We start from the raw sequence: 16,306 nt of genomic DNA, 5'->3' as shown, positions 1-16,306 counted from the left end.
GGAAAATTGATTGTCCCTTGGTGGAGGTGGATCGTAATTTTATTGAAGCTACCTTCTTGCAGAGCTCTCAATATAAAGAGGTTATTAAACAGTGTTGCAGAGGAAAGGTTATGCTTAATATTGAATTCATTGCAGTGCTTATGGTATTTTTTCATGGGGATGCAGATGTTTATGAATTCTGGATCAGTAATAGAGCACTTATGAGGTTTAGTCAATGTACTGGAGTGTGAAACTGAGGAGACTGACATAAAGGTATCTATGAGGCCTATAATGCAATCAGAAGGACAAATAAGAATTTTTCACATTTCTTCTGCAGGCATGATGGGGAAATAGATTGTTTTTGACTAATAGCAGAGTGAGACTCCTGCATAATTTGATGTACAGTAAACTTTGTCATGGTGTTCAGATTCTTAATTGATTGATCCTGGGAGTTTCCTACAGAAATGAAGGTGACTGCCATGGAGATGGTCATTATGTAAGTTTGTTGCTTTATATGCTTATAATAGCAGCTTTTTTCAGTGAGTTCCCAAAATTAGTTATCAGAGGGCTTGAGCTACGTGAGAGCTTTTAATGACACAGAAGTGAAGTAAAGATTATGGACAGTGAGATGGACACCATATACTGGCTTGTTCTACTGTTTTAGGTGGATACCTTACACTGGCTTGTGGTTCTGCTTTTCATTTCTGTGAATATTTTCTGTGTGACATTCACACGACGAACATATGAGAGGTTATTAACTATAGAAAGGAGGTCTGAGATTGCCCTTTTTATTTTTTAAAACCTGAGATGATGAAACATTTTTGGAGATTAGTAATTCTGCTTAAATATATATATATATATATATATATATATATATATATATATATATATATATAAAACCATAGATATTCATTTTGTTGGTAACTAGATAGAACTTTAAAATAAATTGGGTAATGTGATAACTTAGAATTTAATATGTTTGTTTTAAAGGAGTTATTCTGTTATATACTATAGATTAGCTGCAACTCTTTTATATGTTTCATTGATATTTATTTGCAATCGGTTGACATTATCATAATTATGGGGGTCAGGCACTATTTTATGCAGGATGAATGGAATATCTAATTAGGACTCTACAGGCTAGATGCATTGTCAAGGATTGCATAACATCAGGGACTATTTGCACAAGAGTTTATTGTTTTGATAGTTTCGTTTTCAATTTATAACAATGTAATTTATAACAATAATCAATATACATAAATTTATAGATAGATAGACAGATGAGTTTTATATAAACATTTTCTTTTTTACATGTTTTCTTGCATAGATTGACAAATTATTTAGGGGAGATTTTACATTTTTCAAGTCTGATACACTTCGAGTTGAGTGTGCTAAGTCAATTTGTTTACATGTGTAGACACGTAGAGTTATATGGACCAGTTCAATGGTTCTCTATATACTGGAAATCCCTTTATGGTATAATTAGTTTCATATACAGACTGTATGTAAACTATGTGTGTTTTGAGATAGATGCATAGGAAATGAATTATATTCCCTTTTCCAAGGGTGTTTATGTGTAGTTTTAGATTTAGAGTACTTGTATATGTCAGTTTAACATACATTTTTCTCCAAAGTTTAGAATGGTATTTTTGTTTATTTAAATGTAGGTGAAACGTATTATCTGGCAGAGCTGATTGTTGAGGTGGACCTAATTCATTATGCTTATTTTAGATTCTTACAATTAAATAGATTCAGGTGTTATGTTTTAAACCTTTTTTGTCTCTTTATTTCATGCCTCTGACCCATCTAGCTCTGCTGAGCTATGGGGGAGCTCTTTGAAGTGATACTGGGGAAGATGACTGGTATTTGTTCGGGTGTTTGACTAGGATTATTATGTTTTTGTGTTTTTTTTTTTTAATTGAGAGTTATAGTTAAGGTGTTGAGATGCTTTGAATGAGTTTCTTTAAAGGCTAGCTGCATGCCTATCATTGTGCAATTTTTAATGGTAAAACTGAATGGGGACAGCATAGATACATGTTTGCACTAAGGCTAATGTATATAGTACCTATGAAGGCAGCTACAAGACACTTGTCGATTTTGAATTATTATTCATTCTAATGTCCAATGGTCAGATCTGATTATTAATTTCAAAGCGTTATTGAAAAATCATTGGTGAGTGGGTACCTTAGTACGTGATGAACATCTTGGGTAGTTGTCCTTGCTAACAAATTGATGAGGGTTTTCACAGAGGTGTTAATTATTTCAGACTAAGTTAAAAAGCCTGTTACCAGAAAATCTAATTTATCTAAACAGTCATGCTCTTTCCACTGATTAAGAAAAAGATTGTAGTTAACGATTCCAGTTTAGCAACTCAAACTCTGCAGTATCTTACTATTCTGCATAACAAAAGACTGGCCTGTGCTTACTTTAAAATCTCTTGCCTGTCTATATATCTAATAGCTTCTCAGTATCTTGTGAATCTCTGGAAGGAGATTCTGCATTTGAGGCCTTTTGAGCAGTTATGTGACCCCTGCTTGGGACATCAGTTTTGTTAGTATAAAATACTAATTATACTTTTCTTCTTTTTTTTTTCATTTTATAAACTGCCTGGTCAGAAAATCTCAAATATGTTTTTCAGAAAAAATCTCCTCTTAATTGCAGACATGTGCAGAAAGGTTTTGGACTAGAAGACTTTAATGTGTGAAGAGCTACATATAGATTTCTGCAAAAATAGGGCACCTTTAAGAAGGAGTCCATTCTTTATGTGTAAACTTATGTCTATATTTTTTTTCTCCAGAATCTCTTTCTGTATCCTGTCTTTTCCCCTACATGTGAGAATAAAGGGAACAAATTCTGCATATCATATATGCTCACAGACAAATGAGATAAAGGCTGAAGTTTTCCCATAGTCTACTTAGCTGTTTGTCTTATTTCAAAAGGGAAACTGGACTGACAAGATATCACATAGTCCCAGGATAAATGTTTGGTTAACTTAATTTTTTATGGAAAAAAAAACATAGAGGATCATGATTTCTAATCACAACTAACTTGCTATGTGTTCAAGATATAGATACAAAGACTACATAACAATTAGTTATGATCCGAAACCCACTCATAATCCTTTGTAGTGCATCGACCTTCAACCACTTTGATGTACTGCCGAGGTGTGAAAAAAAGATAATTGAATGCTTCATTCCTATACGGCTCTGTAATCCAATGAAACACTTTATGCTGCCCAAGACATAGATACAGAATCTGAATTTCCCCTTCCTCTCTCTCTCTCTCTCTCTGTCTTTTTAAGCTCCTAGCCACTATCTGATAGCACAAAGTGTTTTACATCTTTCAAAACCATGTGCCACTTTATGCTTCTACTCATTTGATAATTACCTGTTCTAGAATAAAAGAGTCATCAGAGGTAAAACTCTATGAACTATAAGTAAATAACTGGGGAATGTGCAGTACAGGGAGGGCCAAAGGTCATAACTCCACCAAACAAGTGAACAATATTCAAGGATTTGCCACACAAATGGAAAGCAGATGGTACACACCACACAAGATGAAATAATGTTAAAAATGCAATTTTAATACTAGACCACAACAGTGAAAGTCAAGAGCTTTCATCCAAACACAATAAAACTGGACTTCATGAGAACTAACCTATTATAACCTATTAACACACCGAATATGTTTAAATACTCCATGGCAAGAACCCAATTAACATCCTTAGAGAGACATACCACGTGAATAATACTCTTTTCACAATGTTACAATGACTGCTAACCTGTTGAAAGTGCTTTTATTTAAAAGCCTCATGCATAATAATCAATAATAAATAATAGCATAAAATAAATAAAATATGTTGAATAAATGAAAACCTCTAAAAATGATGTACATTATTAGAAATGTGTACAGTGTGCAATAAAAATGTTATTGAAGTCCTGGCAAACTTGTCCAAAAATCACTGTCAGAACACTCAGTTATAAAATAGGGGGACCTATAATTTAGCAGCTCTTAGTTTTAACACTGGTTGTATGAAAATATGATCATCGATGCCTGGAAAATGAGAAGTATTTAATTTCATCTACCAGTAAACTTCCCTGTATTCAAGGCAGGTTTTCTAATCACTCCCCCCAGGTTCAGTTTTACTATGTCGAAAATACCAAATAAAAATCCCTTAAAACTGGCACATTCCAGGGAGTATTTATACAATGCATTCTTAATATTTTTAGTCTTGATATTATATGAGAGTTCATAAATTCTTTTTTTTAAAGCATGTTCGGTCTTGCCTATGTAAAAAGGCAGGACATGTCACACTTAGACAAAAATTGCCACTCTATTGGAATCACATGTGTCTTTACAAAAAAAGACCTTGTATGAAGTAATGTTGTTTGATGATAAAATGTCAAACAAGAAAACATAGGAACATTGTACACAAGCTTTGCATTTCTTGGTAAAATCATTAATATGAACCTCATGACCAGAAACTGAAAATTTTTCCAAAGCTGCCTTTATTTTTTTCCCTACTTTATACACAAACAGCGGTTGTTCCCCTAACATATAAAAATTTTCAGTGTTAGTCCTGAAAATATTCCATTTGTTCTTAACAATATTAACTACTTCATGGGCCATTCCTTGATATTGTAATCTAACAGCCCTTCTCCAGAATTTGTTTCCTTTTCATAAACTGAGGATGTAACCACCAGGGAGGACCTTTCACACCCTAACAAAGGTTTAAACTTTGCAGTCCTGTGTATAATTTTATATAGTGTGCCACTACGATAGCTCATTTTCCAACCCCCCCTTTTTATTTTACTTATTAACCTCCAGTATACTTACTTTTTGTTGGAATGGATGGTAACTCAAAAAATGGAGCTAAGAGTCACGTATGTTAACTCAAAAAATGGGGATACGAATTACTGAAAGTACATTTTTATAAATGTTAGAAACAAATCTTCCTTCTTTAACAAAAATTGTAATATCTAAATAATTAACCCAATCTTTGTTATATAAGTGTGTGTAAACCTTAAAAATCACTGGTGCAGTTCAAATATGCAACAAACCCATTAACAGTCTCTTCAGCACCCTACCATGAACATGTCATCCAAGTAGTTATGATCCAAAACACAATCATAATCCTTTGTAGTGCATGGACCTAAGATACATTACACAATTTTTAATGAAAGGATTGCTATGAAACACAAATTTGGTCTCCCATTGGTACATAACCAAGTTTGTGAAAGTGGGAGTGCAGGCCACTTCCATTGCCACCTTGTGGAAATGTTTGCCATTTTTGATGAAACATATTCTCTCTCTTTCCTTGATAGCTATACATGAATATAATGCTTTAATTATATAAACATGTTGGGGGGAATTCAATAAAGCCTACATGATTTTTTTTTGGTGTACGCATCGTGGCATGATGTTTATACAAGCACAAACAATTTTAGACTCAGAAAGCATCTCTTGGCAGGACAAGCAAACAGGGAATCTTCCATGGAATGCAAATTTCCTCATACTCAGGTGAATCTTATGCAAATGAGTCAGGTGGACCAATCCAACAAGAGAAAGGCATCTGTGTAGACCATGAGTCAGTGTCTGTAGTGTAAGCAGATTTTTAATGCACACAGGAGTCTACAGGGACAGAAGGGGATGTAAAAGTCCACAAATATGGACATAACTCCCCTGCAAATGTTATATCACATACATATATGTGCAAAAGGTACATTGTGGATGTTTGAAAGACAAAGGGAATATGCAAAAGTAATAATATATTTTTAAATAATTTCGGCATGTTTGCACTATGAGGGGTAGTACACAAACATGCTTAACAGAAATAAAAATAAAAACTAAAAAATAACATTTATAATATGGTTTTCACAAATGTGCTGTAGAACCTTGCGTTGGCTCTGTACAATGGTGCATAAGTGCTGTTACCCAGCTCACATGGAGTTTCTAGGCTGTCAGCCCAGATATGTATGAAAATGATGTGGATTTCCTGAATTGCAAAAAAAGCAGCAACCATGTCCACATATCCACTTTATGTAGGCTCCTACACAATGTCGATATTCCCAATGGATGTGCATGACATCATGGGGTGTGTCTTATTATTTTTAGGATTTTTGTTCCCAGCGGGTGTGTTTGTAAGGCACGCTGCATAGCTTAGCATTTTCTCGCAAGCAGACTGCCCACGTAACAGTGATAATGTAAGCAGCAATTAATTAAAAACAGATATCTTCAATAAATATTTATGACTTTTGTATAAGTTATGCTGCATGTTGCAGCACATAGCGCCATGTCATGCACTAAAGTAGGGCCTTTAAATTATGTCAGTTATATCCTGGGAAGGTGAACTGCATTATAATTAGCCAGCCCCACATAGTGGACCTAAAGCAGAACTGTATAAAGTATGCATATACCCTACATTCTGATTCTCCCTCAATAATCTGGACCACTGGAGTACAGACTTGACAATTTTAACTGGGATAATGCTAGAGGCTGCTGCAGATATGCTACAGCTCTATGTGCTATATGCTGAAGTCAATGCTGCTGGTGCTGCTGACAATAGGCCTAGGCCGAGAAGGAGAAGAGTGTTCAGGCTCAGGGTAACTTTCCAGGAGCAAAATGATCTGGAGATTGTAGAGCACTACAGGGTGGATTGGGTCATATTACAAAAACTCATGGAGCTCTGTTGCCCTCAACTCAGAGCCAGAGCTAACAGAGGGGAACCCATCCCAGTCAAAACAAAGGTATGTATAGCCATTAGGATACTAGCTACATGTACTTTCAAAAGACCAACTGGGGACATTATGGGTGTGTCACAAGCATCTGCATCCAGGATACTCCACCAGTTCTTGGATGCTATGTTTCCACATGCCAGTGGGAACATACCTTTTCCCCTTTGCACTGAGGTGAAGGTCAGCAATATGCAAAATTTCTACCATGTAGCACACTACCCTAAAGTACTGAGTGCCATAGATTGCACACATGTACACATCAAGACACCATCTGGTGAGCAGGGCATAATGCACGTCAACCACAAGAGGTACCACTCCATCAACTACTATATCATGTGCAAGGCCCAGGGGATTATCCTGAATGTGTGTGCTGGCAACCCTGGCAGTTACCACGGCTCCCATATCTGGCACACATCACAGCTGTACCAGATGTTTGCTAGGGGGGACATCCCACAAGGCCATTTTCTGGGGGATTCTGGCTATGCCCTGGAACTGTGGATGATGAAACCCATCAGAAATGCACACACCCCCATGGAAGAATGCCATAATGAGGCAAACACACAAACTAGAAACATCATAGAGCATATGTTTGGGCTTCTGAAGTCATGGTTCTGGTGCTCAATATATCTGGTGGAGCCCTGCAGTATATTCCAGCCTCATGTGGACAGATATTTACAATATGTGCTATGCTACACAATCTGATCCTGCAGAAACAGCTGCAGCAGGATCATAGGTTGGTACTAGGCTATCGGCCCTAAGGCCTATGCAAGCCTAGCCATAACAATTCCCTGGAAATTTATTCCCACAATATTTACTTCTCTGGGCCCCTGTCTAGCAGGGCAACTGACATGATCCCTTTGGTGAATTTCTTATCTCCCATCCAACCATCAAGGTTCATTTTGAAGAGGGCCAATGAGGCGCTTTGTATGACATGTATGTGCAGTCTATTCCAGTGTATGGGGAGTCCCTGGGTCAGGAACCTATCCCTCCAGCATGTTTTGTTCATTGTGATGATAAGGTTTAGATACCTGGAGCGTGTGGCTCTGAGGGATTGGGATTTCTTTAAGTGGAGCATTCCAACAGCTCAGGGTTTGACATGGCCTTGTATGTTAAGCAGAGATCACCTCTGAGTAGACGATATGCCACAGAGTATAGCTGGAGATTTTTTTAGATGGTCAGCATATGGCATCTGCTTTAAGCCTGTTATTCTTTTAGTGAGGTATTTCTGTGGCCTTTCCAGCTGTTGCAGATGTCTTGTGAGGTACATACCAAATGGGGCATTATACTCTATAATGGGTCTAATGAGGGATGAGTACAGTGGGACAATGACCTCCTTTTTTTTGGATGAAAAGCCCTTAGTGATGAGGTGTGCCACATAGAAGGATTTCCTGACTGTTGTGGTGATGTGGTTATCGAAAGTGAGACCACTGTCCACTTGTGTCCCTAAGTCTCTTATCACACTTTTGATGTTTAGTGTCCTGCCACCTATGTGGTAGTTCATGGGTACATGTTTTTTTCCAAAGGGGATAACTATACATTTCTTGGCATTAAGCTTGAGCCCATGGCTCTGGCACCAGGCATCTGTTTCTGTAAGGCCCTTTTGTAGAATATCCACATCATTTGGGGATTCAATAATGGCTCCCAGTTTACAGTCATCTGCAAACTTTGTTAGCCAGAGTCCCTTAGTGTTGGCCTGTACTTCAGAGAAGTAGATGCCAAACAAGAGTGGTCCCAGGACTGAACCCTGAGGTACTCCACTTGTTACTTGTCTGGAGCTGGATTTGGAGTCGGCTACTTTTACAGTCTGGGTTCTGTCAGTAAGCCAGTTGGAAACCCATCAAGTGACGTAGGGATTTATACTCAGCTTAATACGTTTATCTATGATTCCAGAGTGGGGGATGGTGTTGAAGGCCTTGGCAAGGTCCAGATAGGCTGTGTGGACCACCTTACCCTTGTCCACAGCTCTGGAGACTGATTCGAAGAAGTCAATCAGATTCAGGAGATGAGATCAGCCCTTCACAAACCCAAACTGGGTGGGGTCCAGTGTTTGAAGGTCGCCATTGTCTTTGTTTATAAGTTCCATGATAATGCATTCCATGCCCTTGCAGATCAGGCTTGTCAGACTGATGGGATGGTAGTTCCCAGGATCCAAGGTGGATCCTCCCTTGTGGAGCGGGATAACTGTAGCTGTGCACCACTCAGTGGGCACGAAGCCTGAGGTGAGGCTATGATTAAACATGACACTTAGGTGGGGTGTCAGTTCATTTTGTAGTTCATGTAGTACACAGCCTGGGATGCCATCTGGTCCCATGGATGCTGTATTCATAGCTTTGGAGAGTGCTGTTTCTACCTGTGTGGCTGTGATTATCAGAATTTGGCAATCTTTTGGAATTGAGATAGGCCCTTTAGGGGGTGAGAGGGGGGTGAAGTTGGCACTAAATTGATCTGCCAGGATATTGGCAATATCCTTGGGATCAGTATATTTAATGCCATTCTGTTGCAGCTCACAGCAGATCTGAGCATTGCCATTTAGATTCTTGACATAACTATAGAATGCCTTGTTGTTGTCTTTGGAATCTTTGGCAATGTTATTTTTGTAACTAGCTTTGGAGGATTTTATGAGGGATCTCAGCTTCTTACTGAGGCTGGTGAGAGAGTTTTTTGCATCCTGGGATTTTCCTCTTTTCTGCAACAGTTTCTTCCTTCTGTTGTATAGTTTGTTTATAGCAGGGGACCACCAGATTGGCTTCCTTTTTTTGGAGAAGTGCATCTTGGCTCTATTTGGGATGGCACAATTCACGCACAAGTGAATGTGCTCATACAGTGCCTTAGTGTAGGATTCTGTAGTCGAACTTCCAGATCCCGTTTGTGTGGGTGTTGTGAAGTTTGTCACTTCTGACTTCAGTAGCATGAAGTTGGCTTTGGAGAAGTTTTTTTAAGGAGGTTTCCTTACTGGGGGATGGTGGTGGGATGTGGATGTCAAGGGTGATTTGCTTATGGTCAGACCTGACCAATGAGGGGGTGACCACTGGTGTGGAGCATCTATCTCCCATGTTGGTAATGACCAGGTCTAGGATATTGGAGCCCCTGGTGGGACAATGGATTAGTTGATCCAGGGCGTTGGAATTTATGAATTCCAAGTACCGTTAGGAAAAGGAGTTGGTACCCGAGTCGTTTTCCCAATAAATGGCAGGGTAGTTGAAATCACCCAGTATTAGGGTGTTTGGTTGTATCCTAATATTTTCCAGTATGTTTAGGAAGGTGTAGTGAGAATCTTGGGGTATGGTGGGGGATCTGTAGCAAGCTACAATTTGGATTGCAGTCTTACTTAGTGTTAGTTGCACCTGGAGAATTTCAGATGCATTGTGTTGGGCAACTAGCCTGGAGGTGTGAATATCCTTGGTGAATATGGACACTCCTCCACCTTTAGTGTTTCGGTCATGGTTTTCTGGCTGAAAAGTGTGGTAAGAATTATAGCCTGGTATTGCAGGGGTGCTCTTTGGAGCCTTGAACCAGGTCTCAGTCACTGCTCAGTAAAGGGAAGGGATGCACAACCCCCCCATCAGTGCCTAAGTTACCACAGCCACAGTCACAGGAGGACTTGGAGGAGGAACCCTCTGCTCATGTATCTGTAGGCAGATGTAGGCATGCTTAGTACATCATGGCTTTGGCTAAGAGACAATGCATAGCACATTCACTGACAGCCTAGGGACCTAGGGGCTGACACTTTACTCCTACTCACATACATAAATTAAAATTTATGCCAGGCAACTCACACATCCTGTACCTATCCATGTATGGCTGTGTACTGCTTGCATCAGAATCAGCCCTGAACTACAGTGATGTCAACTGCTGCATTTGCAGGGTAACTCTGTAACATACACAGTACTCTAGTGGATTGTTATGATATGTCATTGTATGTATGGACTGGGTATATTATGCAAATAACTATAGTGGGCTAGTTAGACAGAAATGGCATCCACATGGGACTACAGATACCCATTCCACTAACATGTTTCAATCTCTATTCAGTAGGCTTCATGCATGGAATATTCATGCAGTCGTACTGCAACAGATTTCTGGTACATCATTGAAGGGAGATGTTAGATAGTGTGTTTAAATGATAGACTATCGCATTTCCCAGCAGAACATGTGGTGCTGTTCCCCCACCCCCAACACAGCAGTGTTCCCTTGTAACTGCTGTAACACTAACTCATCAATGTTATATGAGCATTTCACTCAGTCTCAGGACAGTAATAAAGGAACTGATTTTACATCGTAGGTCTTAGGTAATGGAGGAATAACCAATGTACATATTTATACAGGTGATTGTGTGATGAATAACCTCTGGTCTGTCAAGCAGCTTCTGTGGCTCAAACGACTAAGGCTGCATGTTTGTGTGTGTATGTGCATCTCCCTACAAAACAAGTGTGAATCCCTTACTGACTTCCAAACTGAAATGGATCTGCATTTTTTGACCCTTGCAGTTGATGCAGGCCTCCAAACTCCTGTCATCCACAAGCCTAGATAGGTAGGGGTTCTAATCTGACTCCAGCCCACTTGATGTGTCTCTGTGTATGTGCATTTCCCTACAAAACAAATGTGATTACTACACTGACTTAGAAAGAGGCAGGATTTTGAACTATTTTGGGCATAGCAGTTGACACAGGCCTCCAAATTCCTGTCCTCCACAAGATCTGCTGATGTCATCTAGCATAAAAGTACCTAGGAACATGTTAATGTCAAACTTGAGCAGTGGTGTGTGCATTAATTACTGTGATCTATAGTGTGTAAGACAGGCTATGTAGGGGTTTTAATCTCATTGCAACCGACTTGAGTTGTGTGTGCACTGTGCAGTATTCTGTAAACATTAATTGGTAGTGGTACTATTCTCACTGCAGCCATGTTGGTGTGTGTGGATGTTAGTCAGAGCATTTTACATCAGCCTGTGAGATCATAGGATCATTGCAACTTACTAGGCTAAAGGCCCTATGGCCCTTACAATCCTAGTCAAGTTCTTACCCTTATTTACACGATCAGCACATATTATCCCTGTCCAAGAGGGACGCAGGCAGAACCCCCATGGTAAAATTATGGTCACCCATCCAGTCATATAGATTGCATCTGAAAAGGGCCAGTTAGGTGCTCTGTTTGACATTAAGTGGGAGTCTGTTCCAAAGCTTTGTTAAACTCTGGTAGACATATCTCTCCCTCCAGCAGGTTTTATTAATGTCACATACCAGGTTAAGATCCTTACAGAGAGTAATCAGTGTACCATTTGACTTACCAATATGCAGCATTTCCAATACGACAGGGTCACATATTGCCTCAGATGCAAGGCAGAAATCACCTCTGACTAGTCTATATGACACAGACTAAAGTGACATCGATTTCAGACAATCCCCATAGCGCAGATGCTGAAGATTTGAATTTGCCTTGTGAGGAGCCTTTGTGGTCTCTGCAATCGCCACTGGTGCTTAGAAATGTACATAACAAAATGGCCATTTCACTCAAATATTGCTGGTACTGAAAGAAATGATACTACATATATTTGCATGGAGTTTAAGGCCATGATTGTGGCAAAAGTCATTTGGTCATGTATGGCCCTCTTGTAGGATGTTGACCTAATTTGGAGATTATATGACCGGTCCCAGTTTGCAGGCATCAGCATACCTTGTCAGCCACAGACATACACTTTGTGTTTGCACATCAGATACATGGATTCCAAACATTGGAGGACCCAGAACCGAGCCCTGTGGAACACCAGTGGCTACAGCACTGCTACTGCAGGTGGCTACCCCTATTCTGACTACATGAGTTCTATCAGTGAACCAGTTAGTCATTCCTCTAATGATATTACTCTTGATAGCCAGCTGGGTGGGGTTTTCAATGATGCCTAAGCAGGGGATAGTGTCGAATGGCTTGGCTAAGACCATGTGGTTGTATGCACAGATGTCCCCTCATCCAGGTCATTGGTGACTGTCTCAAAGATGCACACCAGGTGTAACAGGCATGTTCTCCCTTTCACAAATAGAAACAGTGCAGGGTCAAGTGTTTGTAGATTACCTATATCTTTGTTGATAAGGTCCATGATGATTTGCTCTAATGACCTTACAGATATGGATAGTCAGGCTAATAGCTTTATAGTTCCCATGGTCAGTGGATGCACCACCTCTGTTCAAGGGGATAACAGTAGCCATTTTCCAGTAAGATAAGATGCAGCCAATGGTTACACTATGATTGCAAAGAGTTCCCAATGGTGTTAGTAATCCATGTTGGATCCCATGTAGGACATAGCCTGGGATGTTAGCAGGTGCAATAGATGCTGTGTTTGTCACCTTAGAGAGGCCTTTTACTACCTGCTCTTTATAGATACAAGCTATGAGACAGGTTGTAGGGATGTCATGGTGTATGTGTGGTGGGGACAGTGGAGTGCAGTTTTCAAAGAACTGTTCAACTAACAGGTTAGATATGTCTGCAGGCTCATTATATGTGGTATCATTAACTACGAGTTTGGCAACAATGTGGGCCTTTCCTTTTATGTTACACATGTAACTACACAATGTCTTGTGGTTGTCCTTCATGGAGGAGGCTAATTTTGTCCCGTACTTTGTTTTGCAGGATTTCATGGCACTTATTTGCTTGTTTAAGCTGAGGAGAGACTACTTCCATTTTGGGGGGGGCTCCTTCTAGCCTAATGTTAGGCACCAATGTCTACCTCTTATTGTAAAACCTACTAATAGCAGTCATCCACCACCAGGTTTGCTGTGCCATGGGGAGCTTGTTTTGTTCCTCTCAGGTACAGGCGAGTCAACGCAGTTGTACAGGTGCTTGTGCAAAGCATTGGTGTAGAGCTTGGTATAGTGGGCAGTTCCATCTGAGGGGGATGCTGCAGTCAAGCTATTTGTACCATCCCATAGGAGGTTATAATCTGCTTTGTTGAAATGTATTACTTTATCTGCTGAAAGGAAAGGGGGATGACAGGTGTGATACTTACTCTGAAATAGACCAATTTGTGGCATGAGGTAGGACTTCGCAATGGAAGTTCTACAGTGGTCACCCATACTGGTAAGCACCAGATCCAGTACGCTGTCTCCCCTGTGTGGATGTCAACCCACTGGTCCAGAGCATTGTAGTTAAGGAAGTTGACTAAGCTATAGGCAAGTGAGTTTGAGCATGAGTAATCCACCCACTTGGTGGGTAGTTAAATTCACCCAAAACCATCTTGATTTGATGTATCTTGATAGACTCAAGTAGATCCATATAAGCATAGTTGGTGTCCTGATTCATGGAGGTGCTCCTGTAGCTGGAAATGGCTTGATTAGGTGCCCTACAAGCAGTCAATAGCACCTGTAGTTTCTTCAGGGAATCATACTGTCTAAATAATCTGGATGTGTGTCTATCCTTAATGAATATGTATATACCACCTCCATTACTTTGCATGCTTTAAGTTTGAGGTCTGAAGGTGTGGAAGGAGGAGTAGCCTGGTATGGCTGTGGTGCTCTCCACAGCCTTGACCCAGGTGTCTGTGACTGCACAAATGTCTGCATCTTCCCAGGTGGGGACAGCTTCCAGTGAGTGGAGTTTCATGGTGACATTGTTAGCATTTAACAGCATAACTGTGATGTTTGTAGATGATGTTTTCTTATTGGAAATTTTTCCCTTGAGACACCACCTAACAGGTGCACTATGGGGGTGGCAGCAGCCTTGGCCAGTGGCTAAAATCCCAGGGATGACAGATGAAGTCCATCTCTGGCAAAGCACCGAGGTCTGTTGAGCAGGTCATCCTAGGTTGACAGACAATGGATCCCCTTACAATGACACCACACACTGTTATTAGGCAAGGTTGCAATAGCATACCTACAAATGTGATAATGTACAACTACAGCAAAGTTAGGGTCATGCTGCTACACTCTTGTGGTTGACAGCCTCAAACACACTGTCTGTAGGCACTCTTTGGGGTGAAGATTTGGATGCCCGTGCATACACAGAAAACTTGTTCAACTTTGCAGTCACTACTTTAGCCTTGCAAGTCTACAATGTCTATTAAGCAACCAGACAGCAATTGGATGTTGTGTGAAATGATATGGGAAACAAAACTGTGTTCTGGTAGCAAAAATGTACAGTATGACATAACTAGAATATGTGGGAGGAAGAAACACATTGGCCAAAGGTGGCGACTCCTCTGCAGTAGACCTCGCATCCTTGTCATGCAGATGTCACCATTGTGATTTTGAAGGGTATGCTGCATGAATTGCTGTGAAATTGTCACCTAACATGGATCACTGCTACTGTGGAGCTTGCTAGAGCAGCCTTGGACATCTATGTCACCTGACATTGAACATTGTATTGTGATGCAGCATGAGGTCAGTACCCTAGTCAAATCCTACAAGGCTTAGTATCCAAGGCACAGTATATGCAAAAGTCAAATGATTTCTCTGCTTGCTAATCAGGGCAGCTACCCGGAAAAGGGCATGTCAAGCCTACAGAGACTTGCTTCATGTGGGACAACTGTATAAATCAACAAACAGGCTTTGGCCTGCTTCTCATCTTGAGCTTAGCACTAACATTTGGCTTCTGGTGAGAGTAAAAGAATAGGAGCCTTGCATCTCAGCAGAGTGTGGCTTTGGTGAGACCAGCAGTAGTAGTAGCCAGGCACCAGCAATTCAGGGCATTCCTCTCTTTTCAGCATTCTTCACAAGCTAATTGTTTGTTTTCAGTATGCACTGCTTGATTAGTGTCTAACTGTAGAATAACTGTGTAAATACTCCATCCTTACCTTTAAAGGGTGTACATATTAATTTCCCTTCCAGTGTTTGCTTGTGCTCTGTACAGACTCAGACACCACGAGGAACAATTTTCTTAGAAACCAAGTTGGAATTAACTGCAATACCGAGTTGCACACAGGACAACCAGCATGCAGTGACAAGCACTGTCTGCAGAAGTTTCAGTAGTCTGATATTCAAAGCCATGAAAATAATTATAATGGAAATGATCATTAAAGATGTAGTACACCGACAGACACTGGACCTCTGACTGCCCAAATTTGCGGATGATTGCAAATTAGGAGCTGTCATTGAATTCTACAGTAACTCAACAGTTATCCAGAATGGGCTGACACAGACATTCAGTTGTTGTCAGAGCCATGGACTAACAGTAAATGCCAAGGAATGCACAATACTGTCCCTTGGGAAGGCATCCACTCCTGGTAGCTATTGTATTGACAGCACACTTCCAACAGTTGACCTAGTAGTCAGGGACTTATGGACACATAGATAGTGATCTAGCCTCTGACTGTCATGGGTCAGTAATATTTGGGGACTCATTCTATGTTGCACAATCTATAAACAAAGGTATGGCATGTAAATCCAAGAAAGAAATTGTTCCACTGTATTCAACATTCATCACAGCTATCATTGAGTGCAATGCTACCTTTGGTATGTAACTAACCAGGCATATCTGGCAACTGTAACATCCACAGAGGATCCACAGTAAACTAGTACACAGTGTACATAACATGTCCTATGTAGACCACATCAAGGCTGTAACTGTGTATTCTATCTTCCACATGCTTTGGAGGGGAGGTGTATGCC

The sequence above is a fragment of the Protopterus annectens genome, chromosome 1.part0, assembly GCF_019279795.1.
Source record: "Protopterus annectens isolate FY-2018-M chromosome 1.part0, PAN1.0, whole genome shotgun sequence".
NCBI classification, from domain to species: Eukaryota; Metazoa; Chordata; order Ceratodontiformes; family Protopteridae; genus Protopterus; species Protopterus annectens.
This window is presented reverse-complemented; position numbering follows the sequence as displayed.